Genomic DNA, 25,236 nt, shown 5'->3' with positions numbered 1-25,236 from the left:
ACATTCCACATAGCTACTTTCTAAAATGTAGTGGAAAGACTTCCCAGGAGAATAAAGACATTATAACTGCAAAGGGGGTCACGGAATGGGATGTTCTAAAAGTACACGGGTGTGATAGTCAAGTGTGCACAAACTTTTCATAATATAGTGTGTTTTCATTGAAGGACATACAGTATACTCTCTCTCTCTCTCTCTCTCTCTCTCTCTCTCTCTCTATATATATATATATATATATATATATATATATATATATATATATATATATATATATATATATATATATATGTATATATATATATATATACATACACAGTACAGACCAAAAGTTTGGACACACCTTCTTATTCAAAGAGTTTTCTTTATTTTCATGACTATGAAAATTGTAGATTCACACTGAAGGCATCAAAACTATGAATTAACACATGTGGAATTATATATGGAATTATATACATAACAAAAAAGTGTGAAACAACTGAAAAATGTCATATTCTAGGTTCTTCAAAGTAGCCACCTTTTGCTTTGATTACTGCTTTGCACACTCTTGGCATTCTCTTGATGAGCTTCAAGAGGTAGTCACCTGAAATGGTCTTCCAACAGTCTTGAAGAAGTTCCCCGAGAGATGCTTGGCACTTGTTGGCCCTTTTGCCTTCACTCTGCGGTCCAGCTCACCCCTAAACCATCTCGATTGGGTTCAGGTCCGGTGACTGTGGAGGCCAGGTCATCTGGCGCAGCACCCCATCACTCTCCTTCTTGGTCAAATAGCCCTTGATGCCTTCAGTGTGACTCTACAATTTTCATAGTCATGAAAATAAAGAAAACTCTTTGAATGAGACGGTGTGTCCAAACTTTTGGTCTGTACTGTATATATATATATATATATATATATATATATATATATTTATATATATATATATATATATATATATATATATATATATATATATATATATATAGAGAGAGAGAGAGAGAGAGAGAGAGAGAGAGAGTATACTGTATGTGTGTGTGTGTATGTATATATATATATATATATATATATATATATATATATATATATATATATATATATATATATATATATATATATATATACACACATACAGTGCAACCTCGATACTTAAAAAAAACAACAAAAGTAAGAAAAAATCGCAAGGTTTTGACTCTCCTTTTGATGAGTCCTTTTTCAAGGAGAATTGTACATGTACTGTACTGTAAACGCAACAGAAATTGTGAATTACTTGTAATAAATGTTTTATTTACTACTTTTATTATGAATAATTCAATAATAAAATAGTTTTTCAAACATTTTAATGTTATTTATTAGTACAAACTTTTGGAATTGTTACTCAAAACTTTCGAGCCACTCGAGGCTTCCCGCGGATTTTTCGCGAGTTACACTTAGTTTAGTTCCAAATGAAAAGTCGTGAACTATCAAGGTCACGTGTGTCAAGGTATCGAGGTGTTACTGTATGTGTATATATATATATATATATATATATATATATATATATATATATATATATATATATATATATATATATATATATATATATATATACAGTGAGGAAAATAAGTATTTGAACACCCTGCTATTTTGCAAGTTCTCCCACTTAGAAATCATGGAGGGGTCTGAAATTGTCATCATAGGTGCATGTCCACTGTGAGAGACATAATCTAAAAAAAAAAATCCAGAAATCACAATGTATGATTTTTTAACAATTTATTTGTATGATACAGCTGCAAATAAGTATTTGAACACCTGTCTATCAGCTAGAATTCTGACCCTCAAAGACCTGTTAGTCTGCCTTTAAAATGTCCACCTCCACTACATTTATTATCCTAAATTAGATGCACCTGTTTGAGGTCGTTAGCTGCATAAAGACACCTGTCCACCCCATACAATCAGTAAAAATCCAACTACTAATATGGCCAAGACCAAAGAGCTGTCCAAAGACACTAGAGACAAAATTTTACACCTCCACAAGGCTGGAAAGGGCTACGGGGAAATTGCCAAGCAGCTTGGTGAAAAAAGGTCCACTGTTGGAGCAATCATCAGAAAATGGAAGAAGCTAAACATGACTGTCAATCTCCCTCGGACTGGGGCTCCATGCAAGATCTCACCTCGTGGGGTCTCAATGATTCTAAGGAAAGTGAGAAATCAGCCCAGAACTACACGGGAGGAGCTGGTCAATGACCTGAAAAGAGCTGGGACCACCGTTTCAAGGTTACTGTTGGTAATACACTAAGATGTCATGGTTTGAAATCATGCATGGCACGGAAGGTTCCCCTGTTAAAACCAGCACATGTCCAGGCACGTCTTAAGTTTGCCAATGACCATTTGGATGATCCAGAGAAGTCATGGGAGAAAGTCATGTGGTCAGATGAGACCAAAATAGAACTTTTGGGTCATAATTCCACTAAATGTGTTTGAAGGAAGAAGACTGATGAGTACCATCCCAAGAACACCATCCCTACTGTGAAGCATGGGGGTGGTAGCATCATGCTTTGGGGGTGTTTTTCTGCACATGGGACAGGGCGACTGCACTGTATTAAGGAGAGGATGACCAGGGCCATGTATTGCGAGATTTTGGGGAACAACCTCCTTCCCTCAGTTAAAGCATTGAAGATGGGTCGAGGCTGGGTCTTCCAACATGACAATGACCCGAAGCACACAGCCAGGATAACCAGGGAGTGGCTCTGTAAGAAGCATATCAAGGTTCTGGTGTGGCCTAGCCAGTCTCCAGACCTAAACCCAATAGAGAATCTTTGGAGGGAGCTCAAACTCCGTGTTTCTCAGTGACAGGCCAGAAACCTGACTGATCTAGAGAAGATCTGTGTGGAGGAGTGGGCCAAAATCCCTCCTGCAGTGTGTGCAAACCTGGTGAAAAACTACAGGAAACGTTTGACCTCTGTAATTGCAAACAAACAAATATTAACAATGACTTTCTCAGGTGTTCAAATACTTATTTGCAGCTGTATCATACAAATAAATAGTAAAAAAAATCATACTTTGTGATTTCTGGATTTTTTTTTTAGATTATGTCTCTCACAGTGGACATGCACCTACGATGACAATTTCAGACCCCTGCATGATTTTTAAGTGGGAGAACTTGCAAAATAGCAGAGTGTTCAAATACTTATTTTCCTCACTGTATATATATAAATACTTTATGCTTTACTTGAAAATGGACCAGATGAAGGCCCTGTAGAAGGCAACATTGTATTCGATTTAGACATGACTCAATGCTTTCTAGTCTTATCCAGAATGGACCGGTGTGAGTGAGGTTTTTATTCCAACTAAACAGAAGCCACACCTGATAGTCTATTGTAATCCAAGATCATTGTATTAAACAGGTGGAATCAGGTGTGGTTTCTGCTTTATAGACCCTTTGTCGATAAATGGTCACAGTGTAAACACAGTGTAAAAATTTTTATTATATTATTCAGTAATCTACAACCAAAAAAATATAAAATGAAAGGGTATTAGTATAATTAACAATTAAAATGATTATTAACTAGCTTTTTGTACTGCTTTAGTTATATAAAGGTACATCAATCTAAAAGCATTATTAAATAGATCTGACTGATAGAAAAGAGCAAAGAACTTAAAAAAAAAACATTTTAGTTTGCATTATTCTACAAGCTCGACCTGGCAGTAAATAAAATATATAACTTTGCTGATCAGCCATGAGTCAAAGTCAAAAATTGTACATTTTACTCAACTACATTTTGCTGAATCAGTCGTTTTATTTATGAGTGGATAAAAAGTAACTGGTCAAGCACGCAGCAAGCCACCGATCAGGGCAGATCGCATTCTTCAAGTAGTTGAAAAGAAGGTTTTTGGCTCATGATAATTTTAATAGATTTCAAGCTATATTTTACCTAGTGTGTCTCTACTTTTATTTAAGTGCATGCTTCGATGTTCATCAAGTAAACAGTCAGTTTTTAATGTTGATTGTTTGGAAACAGGATAAATGGGCAAGTAAAGGGATCTGAGCGACTTTGACGAGAGCTATATCATGACACTGCAATAATAGTTCAGGAAGGGTTTAAGCAATAAGACAAAAAAATTGACTGGGATTACTAATTCCACAGATCTTAATCCAATCAAGCATCTGTGGGATGTGCTGGACAGTGAAGTCTGATCTATGGATGCTCCACATTGTAACTTACAGGTCTTTAAGGATCCCCTGCTAACATCTTGGTTCCAGATAGCAGAGCTAGTAGATAGCAGATTGATAGTTCAGAGACCTTGTGGTGTCTATGTCTGGAAGGGATTTTTTTGGCAGCTTAGTGATTATCAACACAGCATTGGACTGGTTTGTTAATGTTATGGCTGATCTGTGTATTATACTTGATCTGCATATTGACAGACATTTTTTAGACTTTATCTCATGTATGAAACTGGTAAGAGAAATCACTGCATAGATAGATTCTGGAAATGAAAGCAAATTTCATTTTTATTGGGTCAAAAAGGGCTAAGAAGATGATGCACTTAAATATACACTAAAAAATATTTTTTTATTATATTTGGGCAGCAGTTAAATAAATAGTCCACTAATGACAGAAGCCTAATTTATTGTATTATAAATTGTACGTCGGTTTGTCTTTCTGTACTTTTATCTTGTTCTTCATGCTCCTTCTTCTCTTCTTCTCCTTTTCAAAACTGCGATGAGTCTGTGTCTGTGGGTGTGTGTAGCAGTAGACAGTATAGTAAAAACATTATACAGAGTAATAAATATTTAACAGTGCCACACACATCTACCATCTGCCCACCTTTTCTGTTTCTTCTTTCCTATATCTATTTCCTCCCCACACTAATTTTCCCCTTCTCACTGTTCCTTTATTTTGATATCAACAAAACAAGGCAGAATGGTTGCTTAAGTTAATGTGTGCCCAGAATTAATTCTTTGTCTGTGTTTGTGCATGCGTGTTTGTATTGTATTGGTGACAGAGGCACAAAAATTGTGTGATCTTTGTATGATCTTTGGATGGAGTAGCATTAGATTTTCCTTTCAGTTGAACTAGGAGACTCAAACCTGCTCTAGCTAGACAGTGCCCCTGTGAATAAAATCAGCTTCATGAAGATATGATTTACATGGAACTCAGAGCCCGTCTCCAAGTGGACACATTCACATTCATTCTTCTCTGTTCTTGAGGCTTTAATGTTTTCATCTTAATTTAATTAATAAATATTATTGTAAATTCTCACAAATATTAAGAATAACCAAATAATGTTTGGATTAGTCTAAAGAGCTCTGTCCTCAACCCTATTGAACACCGTTGGGGTAAATTGCAATGACTGCCCCCCAAGCCTCCTCACCTTACATCAGTGCCTGATTTTACTAATGTTCATGTGGCTGAATGAACAAAACAATTATATCACCTCAACCAGCCTGGAATGTTAAAACAATGTAAGGCTGGATCCATGAATTCATTCTGTTTAATCAATTTCAACCTTTATTCTTGTTTTTAACAGTCCAGTTTGGGTGAGTGTGTACAGTATCTCACAAAAGTGAGTACACTCCACATTACAGCAACTATTTTAGTACATCTTCTCAAGGGACAATAATATAGAAATTAATCTTGGATATATTTTACAGGATTTAATGTGCAGCTTGTATAGCATTACAGATTTACTGTTTTATTTACTGAAAATAAAACAACCATTACCATCAGATTTGTGTGTCTTGTGTGAAAGCAGTTAAAATGTGGTGCTTTTAGCTCTCATACTGACCACTGGATGTTCAACATGAAACCTTATGGCAAAAAACTCTAAAGATTTGAGAATTAGAATTGTTGCTCTTCACCAAGATGGCCCAGGCTATAAGAAGATCGTTATACCCTGAAACTGAATTAGAGTACAGTGGCCAGGGTCATACAGAGGTTTTCCCAAGAAGTTTGAATTGGACAAGGTCAGTCAGACATCAGTCTGAATTTGGCTCAGTTCAATTTGGTGTCCCACAAGATTTAATATTGGGTTCATTGCTTTTTAGTATGTACGTCTTTCCTCATAGTCAGCTTTCGAGATCTCTTGGCCTTAACTTTCACTTTTTAGCAGATGACACCCACATATACATTCATACAAAACCTGGCAATAATGCAGCCATTGTATTTCATGAACACTGCATTTCTGAAATGAAAATATGGATGTCTCAGAATTTTCTAAATGTCAAAATAGTGATAAGATAGAGGTAATACTTATCAATTCACACCATCAAACCAATACATGTGGTTCTCAAACCTTAAAATTAGAAGGCTCTGTTTTGGAGTCAACTAAAAAACTTGGGGTGATTTTTGACACAATCTTGAAATGACTTACCGTATGTTCAGAGTACAGTTAAAAAAATATATATATTTTTTATCTGAAAAATCTTTAATTTTTTTCATGCATGCTTTGCTTGTTGGGGTTTTAAAATCTACATTAAACAAATAACAGGTTATTTAAAATTCAGTTGCTAGTATTCTGACTAAGACCAGGTCTGGTGAGCATATTTCTCCAGTTTTGAAATCATTGCACTGGCTCCCTGTCAGAGTCCGGATTGATTTAAAAATTCTAATGCTGACCTATAAGGCTGTACATGGTATAGCATCTCATTATTTGACACAACTTTTAACTGTCTACACTCCAAGGCGTGATCTCCGCTCCACTAATTCCAGTCTTCGAGTTGTTCCTCCTACCCGTTTACGCTCTGAGTGATCAGGCTTTTTCCTCAAATGCACCATAGCTGTGAAATTCTCTCCCCACTGAGATTAGACAGGCCGAGTCCCTTTTTCAGTATAGCTTTTATATGATCTTTTTATTTGTGTGACATATTCTGTGATGCTAATTTACTTTTTTTTTCATATTATTATTATTATTATTTTTTTTTATTATTAGTATTATTATTATTACTATTATTTATTTTAATTGAAAAATTTTTTTATTTCTTCTATGCTTGAAAAGCGGAAACATTGATTCTAATAGTACTGTGACATTTTCAAGCAAAACATGATGCCCTCGCTTTAGAAGCTGGCAGTTTTCCAACATAATAACGGCCTCAAACACACTGCTGACTGCCTTGCTGACGAAGCTGAAGGTGAAAATGGTGGAGTGGCCAAATCTGTCTCCAGACCTGAACCCTATTGACCACCTGTTGGGCATCCTTGTTTTGGTTTCAGAGCACAGTAAATCTGTACTGCTACTCTAAAGTATATCCAATTTCTATTTTTATAGTATTGTTCCTTTAGAAGATATACTACAAATGGCTTCTGAAATGTGAGGAGAATACTTACGTTTGTGAAATATATTTATATACAGTGAGGAAAATAAGTATTTGAACACCCTACTATTTTGCAAGTTCTCCCACTTAGAAATCATGGTGGGGTCTGATATTGTCATCGTAGGTGCATGTCCACTGTGAGAGACATAATCTAAAAAAAAAAATCCAGAAATTATGATACAGCTGCAAATAAGTATTTGAACACCTGAGAAAGTCAATGTTAATATTTGGTACAGTAGCCTTTGTTTGCAATTACAGAGGTCAAACGTTTCCTGTAGTTTTTCACCAGGTTTGCACACACTGCAGGAGGGATTTTGGCCCACTCCTCCACACAGATCTTCTCTAGATCAGTCAGGTTTCTGGCCTGTTGCTGAGAAACACAGAGTTTGAGCTCCCTCCAAAGATTCTCTATTGGGTTTAGGTCTGGAGACTGGCTAGGCCATGCCAGAACCTTGATATGCTTCTTACAGAGCCACTCCTTGGTTATCCTGGCTGTGTGCTTCAGGTCATTGTCATGTTGGAAGACCGAGCCTCGACCCATCTTCAATGCTCTAACTGAGGGAAGGAGGTTGTTCCCCAAAATCTTGCAATACATGGCCCCGGTCATCCTCTCCTTAATACAGTGCAGTCGCCCTGTCCCATGTGCAGAAAAACACCCCCAAAGCATGATGCTACCACCCCCATGCTTTACAGTAGGGATGGTGTTCTTGGGATGGTACTCATCATTCTTCTTCCTCCAAACACGTTTAGTGGAATTATGACCCAAAAGTTCTATTTTGGTCTCATCTGACCACATGAATTTCTCCCATGACTCCTCTGGATCATCCAAATGGTCAGTGGCAAACTTAAGACGTGCCTGGACATGTGCTGGTTTAAGCAGGGGAACCTTCCGTGCCATGCATGATTTCAATCCATGACGTCTTAGTGTATTACCAACAGTAACCTTGGAAACGGTGGTCCCAGCTCTTTTCAGGTCATTGACCAGCTCCTCCCGTGTAGTTCTGGGCTGATTTCTCACCTTCCTTAGGATCATTGAGACCCCACGAGGTGAGATCTTGCATGGAGCCCCAGTCCGAGGGAGATTGACAGTCATGTTTAGCTTCTTCCATTTTCTAATGATTGCTCCAACAGTGGACCTTTTTTCACCAAGCTGCTTGGCAATTTCCCCGTAGCCCTTTCCAGCCTTGTGGAGGTGTACAATTTTGTCTCTAGTGTCTTTGGACAGCTCTTTGGTCTTGGCCATGTTAGTAGTTGGATTCTTACTGATTGTATGGGGTGGAGAGGTGTCTTTATCCAGCTAACGACCTCAAACAGGTGCATCTAATTTAGAATAATAAATGTAGTGGAGGTGGACATTTTAAAGGCAGACTAACAGGTCTTTGAGGGTCAGAATTCTAGCTGATAGACAGGTGTTCAAATACTTATTTGCAGCTGTATCATACAAATAAATAGTTTAAAAATCATATATTGTGATTTCTGGATTTTTTTTTTTAGATTATGTCTCTCACAGTGGACATGCACCTACGATGACAATTTCAGACCCCTCCATGATTTCTAAGTGGGAGAACTTGCAAAATAGCAGGGTGTTCAAATACTTATTTTCCTCACTGTATATATATATATATATATATATATATATATATATATATATATATATATATATATATATATATTGGTTTCAGTTAATTTGATAAAAATAATGGCAAGTTAAAAATGGTAGATTTTTGGAAGGCCGTGCATTTGCCTAGGTGCTGCGTGAGGTCACAAGCTGGTGTATACCAAAACACAGATTCCCTTGTGTGTGTGTGTGTGTGTGTGTGTGTGTGTGTGTGTGTGTGTGTGTGTGTGTGTGTGTGTGTGTGTGTGTGTGTGTGTGTGTTTTGATATGTTAGCAGTCACAGCACATAATGATTCATAGCTGGGAACAGGTGCGCTATAGAGCAGGTGCTCAAAGAACAAACATATGCTCACAAACACAAACACAAACACACACACACACACACACACACACACACACACACACACACACACACATACAAAAGACTAAAATTGTGTATTTGTTGTGGTAAATTAATAGCAATTAACTTAAATTTGAATGGACATTAAAGGCACCAAGAAGAGTTGACGACCACCACTAAAACTTAACTTATTTTGGGCAGAAATATGTAAAATAACAAAGAATTATTGCACTTATCAGCTCTTCAAAAAAGCTTAGCTCAGAAATAGCACATCGTACATTAAGAGGCAAAATGGCGGGTACTCATGAAAACATAGTCACTCTATACTGCACAGTGAGGAAAAATGATGAATCCAATAGCTGGCTCAGCCAAGATCCTCCTGGACCAGCTCATGGTTAGGCCTGATGTCAGGCATCATCCTGCCTGGATAAGTGTCCCACCCACCAAGCCTCACTTTGTGCAATGAACAGGGTGTTGCTTTGCGTACTTTCTTCTCTGAGGATGATGTTCTGCTGACATCTGTGCTCTGTTAAGGACGTCATTCCTCCACCTTGCATTGCAGTGTAAATATTTTTCCACCGTCTTACTTTGTGCTTTGCTGCGCCCTCTTTTTGTGTTCCACCCTGAACTCCACTACTTCTTTTAGCTATGTTGCAGTGTTTGCTCCACACCACCATCATGCAACATTTTCTTCTGGTTACACTAAGGTTGTGGATCCTGAGATACTTTGTTTTGCCAATGGCCTTTATTAATTTGGAGACTTCTCCTATGACAGCCCAGATTCCTGTTTCACATCATGGGGAAACTCACGTTAACACCAGAAGGGTGCTAAACTACATTTGCCATTAGCCCCAACATGTCACTTGTTCTAATCCCCATATCTAATCTCATTTCACCTTGATTAGCATGTCTAAATAAATTATAGTTTGTCATTCTCTCATTGCCTGGCTTCTGTTGCTATTATGTTGTTATTTTGTTTGTCTGTTGCCATTGGTACCACAGCCTGCATGTTTTGCCAAGTATCTACTGTTTAGTTAAAATGTTCCTTTGCAGTTAAGTTGCTGGTTTTGCACAATAAAATTATTTTACTTGTATAGTGCCTTTAACAATGGACATCGTCCCAAGGCAAACTTACAGAAATAACTAAATTACAAATGTACATTATAGCTTCAGAATGTAGTCCATACACATTTATCCCTAAGGAGCAAGCCAATGGGGACAGTGGCAATGAAACATTGATTATTATGTCCCCATTTTGTTCTTATTGTTAATGGTTAAGGACGCTGTGCAGTATGATTAATACAAGTAGGGACAGAAACATAAAAAGTAGCATAAACTAAAGAAAGAGCCAAAAGGCAACACAGATATCAGGGATCTCTGGGATATAAGACATCGTGCCACACCACCATCAACAAATTTGAGTGGGGCGACGACAGAGCCCAGGCATCCCAGATTACCAAACCGCTCTATAACCATGATCCCTGCAGATCTGCTCCTTTAACTAAGAAAAACCTATTCACTGTGTCTTATTCCTCAGGAACTAATTAGAAGGCTTTTTTTTCATAACATATTTTTTGGTTTTGGTAATTAGATAAAAAATAATTGAAGCTTGTTTATGCACGTACTAGAACATCCAGACAGTAAGGCAGCACAATCTTGATGTAACAAAAGCATGAACTAGGTTTTCTATAACACATCATATTTCTTATCTTAAGAATCATATTTCTGAAATGAAAGAATTCTATCCTAGTAATATCAAGTCAATAATCTCACAAAGGTGTTTTACTGCTACACACGATGAGACAGAAAGACCATCCAGAAGTACTATGTAATCAGAAAGCATACATTTAGCAGCATGTGTTCCAAGTAAAAGTACATCCGTCTTATCAGAATTTAGTAGAAGGAAGTTCTAACATCTGCTGTCTAAGGTCTTTTGCACATTGCTCAACATTAAATGTCTCTTATCTGGCTTTGATAAAATGTACAACTGTGTATCATTAGTGTAATAATGAAAGCTAATACAAATGTTTAAAAATTATTTTAATGAAAATACTAAACTTACATCTACAAAATGATAACAATCAGTCAAATAAGGCAACGAAGCCACAAGAGGACCATTCCCTTGACTACAACATATTTTCCAGTTTATTTGTCAAAAGCTGCAAATAGTTTATTTGTCAAAAGGTCAAGCAATACAAGCAAGAAGACACAACCTTATTTAGAGGTCAGTAGCTGGTCATTTACCACTTTAACAAGCACCGTCTCTTTACTCTATGAGGCCAAAATCCTGAAAGATTTCTTGAATGTTTTTCCTATGTAGGTATAAGCATAACTGCTGTGCTATAACCTTTTGTAAGATCTTGGAGGTCATAAACATTAACATTAGTTCCTATTTGTAGTTCACATATAAGCTTATAAGTGTGATTTCATTTTTCCTGTTGCTTCCTATTCTACTACACACATATTATATGTTTTTTCCTGATTGTACCCTATTTCTTTATATTTGATGTTGAGTATTGTGCTCATGTTTCCATGAATAGTGGAATTAAGATTGCCTTGCCTCACCTTGTTCTTGTTTTGTGTTTTGGTTGAAAATAAAATTATGTCTACATTTGCATATGACTCTTGGGGAAGTTATCACGCTACTGTTGCTCAGTGAAACCAAAAAAATTTACATTTATGCCCACAACCACAAGAGACAAACTACAAACTAATGTATTATATAGGACAGACTTATTAAGAATGTCATAAGATAAGATTGTCACAGACTTACAAGACACTTCACAAGCAACACTGACAAATACAGGGGAGTATATACTGCAAGTTATTTAACCAAAACTAGTTTCTTAAACATCCACGTTAGGAAACATCACTTGTGCTGGTGTAAAGGGGAACTAATAAAAATGTACATGAATGCCCACTTCCACAAGAGACAAACTACAAACTAATCTGATAAATCAGACAAAGTATAAGTGTCATAAAATGTCAAATGTTTTGTAAATGGGAAAAGACTTAACACAAAGCACATTGCAAGCAACACTGACAAATACAGGGGTGTATACACTGCAAGTTATTAAACCTAACTCATTTCTTGAACAATCTTGTCAGAATACATCGCTTGTGCTTGTTGAAAAGATGTTATTCTGTTTTAGAAGGGTCAAATTATTGTATCAAGCAAAGACAACCTGAAGACCTTTCCCATGCATTATTAAAACCTGGAAGGATGGTGGTGATAATCTTTAAGAAGAAATGTGGTTGAAAAAATTATTGAATTATGATCAGAGCTCAATTAAAATTTTGGTGAAAGTTCAGCTTCACACTGTTTCAGATAGATGGGTGCATGTGGGTAAGAAGAGAGGCAGATGATGTGGTGCACTCATCATGCCTGGTGCCTACTGTACATTTATTAGTTATGATCTGGGGTGGCTTCTTTTGGTCCCGTCTAGGTTTAGCTATGTTATGTGCTCCAAAAAAGAAGACAAATGACTACCTAAATATACTGAATCATCAGGTTTTTCCATTAATGGATTTTGACAATGATGATGCCAGGCTTCACCAGGCTTAAATTGTAAGTTCAAGAAGAACTTTAATGATGATTATTATTATTATTATTAATTATTATTTAATTATTTTTGTTAGAACCAGGTTAATTAGATGTATTCAGTTACAGGGACACTGTCAAAGGCATGTCATTTTCATGTTTTCCCATTACCAAAAAAAATTTTTTTATCAAAGGCAGGGGGCATCCTGAAAAGAGGAAGGATTACATTACATCATTCTTCTGAATCATAGGTGGGAAGTAATGAAGTACAAATACTTCGTCACTGTACTGTACTTACTTTAATATATTTTTCTGGTATCAGTACTTTATTTCCCTATTCATTTTTCAGACAACTTTTTACTATTTTTCCCTTTTTTAAGCCAGGCTCATTACATTAATTTTAAGCTATTTGGTGAAATATCAGTATTTTTTCTTCGTTTTCAGGCAATCAAACTATAGGTTGTTGATATGACACTGGTGTATCATTTCCTGGCTCACGCACACCACAGAAGTAGGCTAGTTTACAAAGCTAACAATGAGCATGGCAGAAGGCAACAAGAAGTCTGGGGTTAACATGGATGAGACAGAGGGAGTCAGTGATGTAAAGATGACTGAGAACAGAGACATTCCTGATCACCTGATCATCATCATCTTTTCTCTGCTTGTGTTCTATATGGTGGTTGTTCAGCCTGGATACATTCATTGGGTAACAAAACTTGAAATTGTGACAATAAAACAGGTAGTAGTACATTTACAAGTGCATGTAAGAGCCAAAACTTAACAGAATATTTTATAACATCTGTAGTTCTACTTAAGTGAAGGATGTGTGTACTCTTGCCAACTCTGTTCTCGATATAGATTATTCAGGGATCCCCTGTTTTGTCAAATATTCTGGTTGATCAACGGAAAAAATATTAAATGTTTTTATTTTTTAGAAACAACATTAAATCACTATGTTATAGCAGCAGTTCAGGTGGCACTGGTGATTTCCACACTAAAAGAATTCTTCTTCTAGCTATTAGTGTTGCAAATGCCAAAGCACTTTCTTTGTTTCTTTATTTATTTGAATGCCGTCACCTGCGATATCAAACAAGGCCATTATTGGGTTAGGGTGAGAGGCATCATTTTCACATATGGATTGATCACCACCTTAACCCTAGATCTTAACCCCCTATTGAGAGTCTTTAGGGTGTGCTGAAGAACACTTTTTACAGCATTGCGACTCCCATGATCAATCTAAGATCTTGGCCAGAAATGAATGAATCTCTGGATAGAAATTAATGTTGCGACATTGTGGCATTAGCTTGTTGAAACTATGTCATGGAGAATGTGTGCAGTCTTTGCAGAATCTGCGGTCAAAGCAAATTGTGCTCCAACAAAATATTATAGCGTGTAACTGTTTTTGGGCCAGAAATATGTATAAATCGTGTGTATATATATATATATATATATATATATATATATATATATATATATATATATATATATATATATATATATATATATATATATATATATTAAAGAACAAAACACTGATGATGCAGATTAAACACAACACTGTTGTAGACATAATTTTCAATATATGTCAACAGGGCTGGAGAAAACGGAAGGCAAAAATGGCTGATTCAGCTTAAACAAATAGAAAAAAATCTTTTATTTTTATTATTTATTTTACTTCATGTAGGTTTATTTATTCACAAATTTGTTCTCCAGAATAAAAGAGGGAAAAGGGAAGTCAATTGACAGAGAGAGAATGAGAGAGATGTGTAACCTGCCCTGTGACATCACCGACATGGTTTCTATACATGCATGCTCATTGGCTGAGGGGAGGGAAGTAATTCGATTCCTTTTTCAGTCCACTGTTTTGGGAATAGAGAGGTAGACAGAAAGAGTGAGAAACAAACCTTGGAGGAAGGCAGAGAGGATGTTGGGCACTCTTTTCTTGGTGGTTGAACTGAAGGTTTTTGGATTTTCTAAATATTTATACTAAGCTCTTACCTAAATTGTGTGTGTGAGTGTGTAAGAGAGAGCAAGAGAGAGAGAAATAATCCGAGTTAGCTATTTAATTGTTTCACCTGATGGTTTAAAGTTCACTCTGCAGCTGATTTTTGTTTGTCTTTTACATTTTGGTTTGGGGGAAAAATGTTTTAAAAAGGAGCACCTTTCCCTGCGACACCTGATCTGAAAGGTAAGCGTACTCACCTGTGCAGGTGAAACCATTCTTGCTCTTTCAGTCACACACACACCACACACACACACACACACACACACACACACACACACACACACACATGCTTTGATACATGCACAAATGTACACACGTATGCACATGTGCAAGAACGTCTTCTAATATACTGCAACACTGACTGATGCTAAAGAAGTTATTATGAGTAACTTATCACTAATAACTGTTATACGTGTGACTTGTTAATATGTAAAGCATGGCTATTGCAATGCAATTTTCTTTCTGGATTTTGCTTTAACTATAGGCTTTGTAGCCGAGTAACATTTTTAACCATATGTTATTGGTGGTCTTATTTTTATTTGCTTACTTTTACTATGTCTCTACGTTTTTTTAAATATATGCACATTTCTTTTTGCTTTGCTGCTATAACACAGAAATCTCCCCACTGTGGGATGAATAAAGGTATATACTTTATCTTATCTTATTAATTATTATAATTTTAGATGATTAGCTTTATTATAAACTATGTCATGTTCTAGCTGCTTGTCTAGTTTTACTGTATATTTCTTTAGCTTTTATTCTAATAATAATAATGGCACTGACTATAGACTATATTATAAAATATATTATTAGCTTAATAATTCAGTTTCAGTCAAACTTTTAGGGGTATTGCATGTTTCTGAAATGATCCATTCAGCCAATCATATGGCAGCAATGCAAAGCATAAAACTGTGCAGGTAAAAGTTCTGTTAATGAGCATTAGAATGCGGAAGAGAGTATCTCATTGACTTTGACCATGGCATGGTGGTTGGTGCCAGATGGTTGGAATATTTCGAAAACTGCTGATTATCTTTGGTTTTCACCCAAACAAATGCCTTGTTAATGAGAAAGGTCAGAGGAGCATGGCCAGACTGGTTTGTGCTAACAGGAGGGCTATGGTAACTTATATAACCACACTTTACAACCATGGTGATCAGAAAAGAATCTCAGAATGCACATGGAACATTTAAGTGATTTGGCTGTAACAGCAGAAGGCCACTTTGGGTTTTAGTTCTGTGAGCTGAGAACAGGAATCTGAGACTAGGCAACATTCCAACCAAAATGCACTTTAAAAGGGGTGGCGTGTGGCATTTTTAAAAAGCTGTTTTGCTTAACCAAAGTCAACTGCTCTGAGTGGTAAATGTGAATAGATTGGGGGGCATTTTAACGGGGTACAATGGTACGCTCCTATCACGCTTAAACACGCTTGCCAGTTATACAGACCATATTAGTTCTGATAACACTTTCTAATAGTAAGGTGGAAGCATTTTTTTTTTTTTTTTTTTTTTAAAGCAGCAAGTAATGAAGACAAACACTACACAGTTTCCACATCTTAGGTTTTTAAAGTGAAAGTGCTGAAGCAAAACGATGTAGTGATCTTTGCTAGTTGGTCTTCAAAATGTTTAACATGTTGGTACATATTGGTTTCCTTTATTTTTTTATTCTTTTTGTAAGGAAGTTATAATTGTGTACTATATACAAACAATACACGTTGTTTGATTTTTAAGATTTTGTTACTGTTTCAAAAGCTTGGGTCTTTCCAAAGTACATTTTTGTCAGCTCATAGAAGCAGTTCTAATGAACTACAAATGAGGAAGGAAATGCTTAAATAAGATCATACAAGCTTTGACTATAGAGAAAGTTAAAAACATTATTCAGATTTTATTATTCAAAATAGTATGATGATGATTCTGATTAATTCATTAATATTATTATTATTCAGTCAGTTTTGGTAAAAGTTTCTCTGCTGGTTCGAGTGACATCATCATGACGTGGCTCTGCTTGTATTGAGATTGGATGAGCTCATTCTGAGCTTTTTGCATAAATTTGAATATGTGATTACACATAAGGGTATAGAGAATCCTCTTTATGTAAGGTCTTTTTGAACAAGACTTTCATATTTTAAAATTAAACATATTAAAGGATGAATTAGTAAATCATATGCCCTGAACCAATGCACAGAGCTCTCAATACCCCATTTTAGCAATCCAACACATGCAAAATAATGCATACTTAACTCCTTTAGGATGTTTTGAAATACCTCTGTCTTAGGCAGAAAGCAGTTTTACCTTTGGCAGTTGGCTTCCACTTTTCACAGCATCTTCAGTCTTCTTTGGTTTATTTGATTTCTAAATACATCTTTGATTTGACAGACGTTCCAATAAGGAAATTTAATATTCTAGGTTTTCGGTTTATTGACAGCCATACATTTTCAGCATTTGTTCATATTCTAATTTTCGTTCTGGTTCATGTGCCCAGTGAGCCCAGGTTACTTATAGCCTGTTACTACTAACATAGAATACTCTGTAATATTGTCTTTGTAAGAGAAGTTCTACTTTATACATAAACTGAACAACCCACAATCTGGGAACAAAAGTTCTCTTCATTTTGTGTTTATAGCCCCCATTCATTTTGTCTTGAGCGTTGTGATTCCTATTTTGTAAAAGTTCTAACAACTTTCTAATCTAAATTTCTAACAACTTTCTAATGTAAAAAAGGCTTTTTAAAGAGGAACAGGCTTCTAAATGCAGACAAAGTAAATGAGTTAAACATTACCCATGGGTAATGCTTCATACCATGTTATGCATGTGGAACTAATGAAGCATTGAAGAATGTAATTTTGGCCTAAATTTGTCTAGAACTCATTTTTGACTTTGGTTATAACAACAGCCAGAGTTCACTTTAACATGCAGGTGGTGTGAAATTACATTTGAGAATACAGGTGAGAAATTGGAATCCATTGGGAGTATCGGCATGATCCTACAATGAAATGGATGCATTCTTCAGTGTATATCCAAATAGTTTATGTGACATGTAAAAATATAATGGGAAACCACAGAATCTTTAAAGAAAGTTCAGTGGCTATGAGAAAAGCAAGGACGAAGTAGAATGCAGAAAAGAAAAGGTAAATAGAGGTGGATGAGCAGTCAGTAAGACCATAAAAATGCCATGCATGTGTATGTATTTTCTTTTTGTGTATTAACTAAAGATTAGAATGTTTTCCTAGCAGCTTATGTGTATCTCTTGAGCAAAGAACAGACCTTGTAACCATTAATCCAGTATTGTATTTCATTACAAAGTCTAAAATTTTTTCAACATCATTTAACATTTTTTCACTCCTCAGAAATTACATTTTTTTTTATTAACTAAAGTAACTTTGTAATAAAAAGAAAATGAAGAAAACTGAATAAAATAGAATAGAATAAACTAAACTACCACACAATAATTATTTCCATGTGAGTGGCAGTTTGTGTTAAACACATGATACATGACATACATAAGCAAAGCAGATATTTGTTAGTTGCATAGATATACAAACCCTATGATTAAGAAATCAGTTGCTATAAAACAGCTGGGCCTTTTGAGATGTGTCTCTGCCAGCTTTGCACATCGATCACTTAATTTTTTTTTACTTTTTCCAGGCAAACTTACTCAAGCTCTGTCAGAATGGATGGACACTATTGATGAACAGCAGTCATATGCTTAGGGTAATCTTCCTGTTTAAAGTCGAGCCTTAACACCGTTTCAAGTTTCTGGGAGATTAAAGCACATTTTCTTCTAGGACAACCCATCTTACTCTCGATATTGCCCATTTTTTCCATTCTCTGCTGATGAAAAACATCCCCACAGCATGCTTATCACCTCCACCATGCTTCTGTGAGGGAATGTTGTTTTTTTGGTAATGATCAGTCTTTTGCCACATATAGTGCTTTTGCCAAGATTAGGTTTGGTCAACAGAGAACCATATTAGGCAACATATTTGCTGAGTTTGCAACACGTGATTTGATATTAGAAATCTTTTCCATAAAAGGTTTTGAGTAAAGTGTCTTTTAACAATTAAAGTCCAACTTAATTTAGATATTCCATAGCTGTGGGAGGTGCAATTATTTTGCAAACTATATTGTTTTTTTCTCCTCAGTTCAACATTATGGACTATTTTGTGTACATTCATGATGTTTATTGTAATTCCATTTAAGTTCATTTAAGAGCGAAACTCTTATAGCCAAGTTCGACTAGCAAAACACGTTTGTAGGTCTCTGCACACAAATTAATACATCGAAGTTAGACTTTTTTACGCCCACAATAGCCGACGGAGGAAGAGAAATTGATTTGGACTAGGAAATATTTAAAAATCCATTTTGAAGAAAAGATTAGACATTGTTTGGAGAAGTCGGCCAACCCCGAAGCTAGCTCGCTTGTCTCAGCCCAGAAAAGGGTTTGTTCATCACTTCCAGACCAGTGAATACGAGCCGTACCACTGACTTTCAGCCTCTGAGGAGCGGTGCAAATTATGAGTCTGCATCTCTGGTAGGTTGGATTTTAATAAAAGATTTTATGTTTTTGTCATGTTATTAGACACATATTGATTCTGGCCTGCTCCAGATAGTGTAGAGTTTTGGAGTTGTCTTAACTGGGTTTCTTGCTTTAGTAAAAATGGTATTCACCCTCCATATGTGAAAATGTATGTAAATCTCTCTGTTATGCCACGCGTTGTTATATTGTTTTTTTTGCATTATATTGATGGTTTCTATAATAATGGTCCCCTGGTGGTCTAGTGGTTAAGATGCAGCGCTCTCACCGCTGCAACCTGGGTTTGATCCCCGGTCAGGGAACCATCCCCAGCCACTCTCAGTGCCGGTCCCAAGTCCGGAAAATTGGGAAAGGGTTGCGTTAGGAAGGGCATCCAGCGTAAAACATGTGCCAAATCAAACGTGTGGAGGATCCGCAGTGGCGACCCCTAATGGGAGAAGCCGAAAGAAAGGTTTTTTTATTTTTTATTGATGGTTTCTATAATTGCGACACGATAGTGGCGGTATTAAGAGGTGGATTAAGTCGAGTAAGTCACTGGTAATATATTATGTAATTTAATAAAGATAGTTTTTCAATCGCTGTATAAAGTACTTGCAAATTTGACTTTACATATTTACATGGACATTTTGCTCCATATGGTTCTATTGATTCCTGAACAAAGGAAAAATTGAAAAAAAAATGTCAGGATCTGTTTTTTATTTTTTTTTTTTTAGCATATCATATTTTAGTCATAGAGGTGTGACCAATTTATGCACAGATCTGAGCTGTTTAGGGCTAAAGGCTTTGCTTTGAGTGCTTTTATAATATCTGTCTAGTCACTAGCACCAAAATCTACCATTTCAAAAGAGAAGATAAAGAATGACTTGCAATCGATCTTTATCCTGCTTCATGGAGCAAAAGAAATGCTGCCAGATTTACTTAATGGAGGCATGCTCTAAAATATTACTGGTTATGCTTGGCTAGAAGGGTCAACGGTCAACGGTCAACATAAATGTTTTCGGTAGCATTGCATTTCCATAACTGGCTACAGCTTTAAGAAAATTTGGACGTACTTATGTTTTTCTGACCTTGAAGAGTTGCCATTTACCAGTGTTAATCTCCAACCATCATCTCTCTCTCTCTCTCTCTCTCTCTCTCTCTCTCTCTCTCTCTCTCTCTCTCTCTCTCTCTCTTCTCTTTCTCTCTCTCTTTCTGTAAATGCCTCATCAGGTCAACATTCCAGTAACAAGTCAGGCTGGTTTTGGCCTTTTAAAGACTTTCTCTGCCACAAGTATGGAAAGGGTGTGTGTGAGAGAGAGTGGAGAAAAGGGTTTTAAAGGGCACACTCTCTCATGCTTCCCAGCATCCAGCACTTGTTTTCTTTTACTATTATATCGAAGTAAAAGTATATATACATATATATACATTGTTATAGCAGCTAACTTATTGACATTGCTGCAAGTTAATATATTTAGGTGATTTCATAAATCAGGGATTAGACAAATATTAAAGGTCTTTAAAAAGCCTTTGTGAAACTGTTTGCAAGATGTGAATGTGTTAAAAACAACAATTTTGGATTTATCCATTGAGAATGGACTAAATAACATACAAAAGACAAATGCTGCAATGAGTATATCTATGCATACTGAGCCTGCAATGCTAAAATGAAAATGAAAGCTAACACAAGTTGGATATATTAAACATATTTTAACATTCAAATATACTATAACATTTCCATTCGTTTTTTTAAACTATTAGCTGGTGTAACATTAGTTATCTACCTAGATATGTTTGTCTTTAAGCCCTAGAGCATTAAGCTTTATCTCTTAAGTGCTCTACAGTGTTAAGTTTGCTGAAGGAATGCATACCTTTTACTCTAGAAAAGCCTGTGAACCCTGTTAAAGATATTCAAAAAAGTCATAGAAAATCTGCAAGGCAAAGATAAACAAAATGTGAAAGGCACATCTGCAGAAATTCAAAAGGTGTTGGGGCACTTCTAGTGGATCCACCAGGCTTAAATAAAACTATAATCTCCAAGTATTCAAGAGTTAGGATGAATTCCAAACAAATGTGTGATATTTCTTGAGATTTGGTGGGATGCTAGGCTGGAAGTCTTTTTTCATTAAGAAGCCTAACCTTCATCATGATTTATTATCTTGTACTATGTATATAATATGGACCAAAGTATATTGACCCTTGACTAACCTCTACTAGATATAGGGATTTGTCCATCCAGCCACAAAAGTGTTGATAATGTCAAGTAAGAGGGCCTCGTGCACAGTCGATTTTCAAATTTTATCCCTGAAGGCTTTAGTAGGATAAAATAAGGTTTCAGGCAAATGATTTTCTGGTTGCAGTGAATGAAAAATTGAGTATTGTAGCAATATTACAGCACAATACATAGTAATGATGGTCAGGTGTCCACAATATTTTGGACATATATTGTTTGTTGTATAATAATAGCAGGTTGTATTTTGACTAAAAGAAAATTCATGCCATAACACATCTGACCTTTTCTAATTGTTATGTAAGTACATTTGTTGAACAAGCTACATGAATTTGTATTATTTTGCTTGTTTAATGTTAATGTACAATATACAGACAAAAGTTTGTGGACTGTGGTATGTGATTTTTTTTTAAATCCAATTCCAATTTTGGTTCACTTTTGCAGTTATAATAAGCTCCACTCTGCTGTGAAGATGTTCCTCTAAATTCTGATTCAGCCACTAGAGTGTTAGTAGTAAAATCTGTATTAATTTAGGTGAGGAGGCCTGGGGTATAGTCAGTGTTCCGGTTCATCCCAAAGGTGTACAGTATGGTTGAGGTCAGAGCTCTATAGCAGGTCACTAAAGATGTTCCACTCCAAACAAAGTCAATCATATCTTCATGTAGCTCACTCTGTGCACAGAGGCATTGTCATGCTGGAACAGGTTTGGGTAAAGAAAAAGATTTACCACATCCAAAGACATCTTATACAATCGTTTGCCTGCAACTTGGTGGTAACAGTTTTGGGAAGAACTACGAATGATTGGAAAAAGCCACTGTCCCATTGGGATGATGCTATAAAATTAAGATGTGAAGTAACTTTTCTTCCTTCCTTTTCAGTCTGCAGGTGAAGAGCTACAGTTAATTATTATATCAAAACACCAGAATGTAGAAAATTGTGATCTCGCTGACGCTGAACGTGGCATTTTTGTGGTAATAGATGGGCTGCTTGGAGTCTTTCAGAAACTGCTGATCTGCAAGTTTTACACACAACAGCCTTTATAGAGTTTACACAGAATGGTGCATAAAAAAACCCACATCCAGTGAGGAGCAGTTCTGTGGGCAGAAATGCCTTAGTGATGAGAGAAAAGGAGAATAGGCAGACTACAGTAAATCAGATAACCACTCTTTACAACTGCCGCGAACAGAAAAGCATATAATAACTCAGTCTTTAATCGTAGAAGACAAATTCCCTCATCCAAGAACACTTTTTTTTACACATTCTTTTATTATGAAGAGATTTGATTTTAATAAATATAAAAAAAAGTTTTTACATGTACATGCACACTTTAGACACAACTATAAGAAATTCTGTACAATTTAATGATTCAATATATAATATAGAACTGCTGCACACAGAAATAGTTAAGCAAGTTAGTGTTTGACTGCAAAAAGAGAAATGTATTTACAATATCAGCACTCAAGAGCTGATTAGGATTTAATTTGTGTGCATTTCAGTATTTGGTTGAGGGCCAAGAACCTTTTTATTTTTTTGTGGTAAACTCAGAATCAGGCAGATTTGCTCATTACGTTCAATTCCTATATCTTGTGTGCTTTATTAAGGAGGTGCTTGTGAGTAGTTACCAGTGAGCAACTGATTTATTTTGGCTGTCAACTGTATGACCTTTAGACTGTGGGGAAAAATATAAGAATGAGGTATGAATGTTGTGAATTTTAACTAAATGTAGGATGGTTAATTAAAGGACATTGATTACCCGCCATGTTAGCATGATAGTTTGAGTGTTTTTTTGGTGGTTTTTGTTGGTCTGGTCTGTCGTTGGTTTGGATTTATTTATTTATTTATTTTTACAAAAGGAACTTGGAACATATTTATCTGCACTGAGGAAATTGCATTCTTAAGTTTGTAGAGATAAATGTGCGATACGATTCATTTTTTTTTATGACTTTCTCACGGCACTTTGGACCTAATCACCTCAAGAAGTGGTGGCAAGGTGCTGTGTGGCATTTTGTGTGTGTGTGTGTGTGTGTGTGTGTGTGTGTGTGTGTGTGTGTGTGTGTGTGTGTGTGTGTATAATGTGTCATGTTGATAACATAAAACAAACTTCATTCAAAAACATATTTAATAGGCATCAATCCAATCTCAAATATAATAGAACTGTTGGAAATTTTTACTTTGTAATTCTTGTATCTTGTAAGACTTCATACGTCGAGTTTGCTGAATACCAAGCTACGTGTTTATGTTAAAGCACTTGTGTAATTTTGGTGTTGGAATGGTAAAAAATCATTCACAAGGACTTCGATCGAGGAAAATGAAGCACTTTTAAAACCCCACTAAATTCTCCGACAAGAAGGTCTTCCAAACAAAAGTTTTGTCATGAGGTTCATGGCCTCCTGGTAAAATCAGAAAAGAAATATGTTTTGTTTTGTTTTTTTTTTTTTACATATTAACATAGGGAGAGAACCAAAAGTGAGGCTGACTAGAGAGCAGCTGTTTATAGTTGCTATAGTGTAGCGGGCAGTAACACACCACCACACTGATGATAAAGATAGTGTTCACATGATCACTAATAAGATTTAGCACTATGTGCATGAGTAAGCACATTTTAACTCATGTTACTATATACTGTAGCCACTGATTTTGTTTGTATTAATCATTTGATCAGGCTTTGAGGAGGGTGGAATTTTCTGGAAATTATTAGTCTCTCTCTTCCTCTCTCTCTCTCTCTCTCTCTCTCTCTCTCTCTCTCTCTCTCTCTCTCTCTCTCTCTCTCTCACTCACTCTCTCTCTCTCTTTCTCAAATGTACAGCTCAAAGTCCAGTTCTAAAACTCAGAGAAAACACTTTCAAACTCTTTAAAATTCTAGTTTGCTAAGCTACGATAGCTACGATCCTCAGCTTGAGATGTTGAACGATAGTTGTCATATGGGCCACATCAAACTTTTTACACTTATAATTTTAAATCATAATAAATATGCAACTTAAACAGATGCTCATTTGCAGGTTTACTACCTGCTTATCTGCAGATAAGATGAAAGACACACAGTTACCCTCACACACACTTCTGGACCTGTATCCGGTATGGACATTCTGCCAGATCCTTTACATATCACACATCACAGAGCTCTGTGTGTGTGTGTGTGTGTGTGTGTGTGTGTGTGTGTGTGTGTGTGTGTGTGTATGCGCAAGAGAGGGAGGGTGAAGGGGAGAGAGAGAGAGAGAGAGAGAGAGAGAGAGAGAGAATTAGCAGTGAGAAGATCAGTCTTAGGCCTCCTTGGACAAATACTGTCTTATCCTGCCAAATGTAAGCCACAACTAGCCAAGAACCAATTCTGCATTCTGTTAACCTGAGAGAGGAAGCAAGGGTGAATAGTTGAAAAGATTCGATCACATGCCTGTGACATTTAAAAATTCAATTAAATTCATTTTAATTTGTATAGCGACAATGGACAATTGTCTCAACGCAGCTTTACAGAGATAAAACGTCAATAAAAGAGTGTATAGGTTTGTGCTTATACTTGTAAGTTCGTCCCAAATTAGCAAGATGGTGGTGACTCCCTGAGATGGCATGAGGAAGAAACCTTAAGAGGAACTCGACTCAAAAGGGGACCCATCCTCATCTAAGTAGCACTAAATGTCTGTTCATTATAGTTCATCGTTGTTGAGGTGTGCAGTGATAGGTGATTAAATGCAACCTGTGGTCCTGAGCCATTGCAGTAGACTACAATTTTAACTAACTGC

The 25,236-nt window shown here is 36.2% G+C and overlaps 1 protein-coding gene and 1 long non-coding RNA gene across 10 annotated transcripts in view; one reads left to right on the top strand and one right to left on the bottom strand.

Moving 5' to 3' along the window:
• LOC310739423 overlaps positions 1–25,236 on the bottom strand; it is a 195,388-nt gene that overhangs the window by 79,740 nt on the left and 90,412 nt on the right. The window lies entirely within an intron of this gene.
• The window catches only part of shroom3 (shroom family member 3), a 95,331-nt gene that overhangs the window by 35,301 nt on the left and 34,794 nt on the right, over positions 1–25,236 (top strand). For 2 of the 9 annotated variants that reach the window (XM_083565332.1, XM_083565330.1), the window contains exon 1: positions 14,645–14,946. The exons of 4 other annotated variants lie outside the window; for them this stretch is intronic. The gene's annotated coding sequence lies outside the window, so the exon portion shown is untranslated. Of the gene's footprint in view, positions 1–14,643; positions 14,947–25,236 lie in introns of those variants that run through there. 3 more of the 9 variants (XM_083565331.1, XM_083565324.1, XM_083565323.1) reach the window with 3 other exon arrangements.

The sequence above is a fragment of the Silurus aristotelis genome (genome assembly GCF_946808225.1).
Source record: "Silurus aristotelis genome assembly, chromosome: 16".
NCBI classification, from domain to species: Eukaryota; Metazoa; Chordata; class Actinopteri; order Siluriformes; family Siluridae; genus Silurus; species Silurus aristotelis.
Note: the sequence above shows the minus strand (reverse complement) of the source record. Positions and strands in the feature narration are given on the sequence as shown.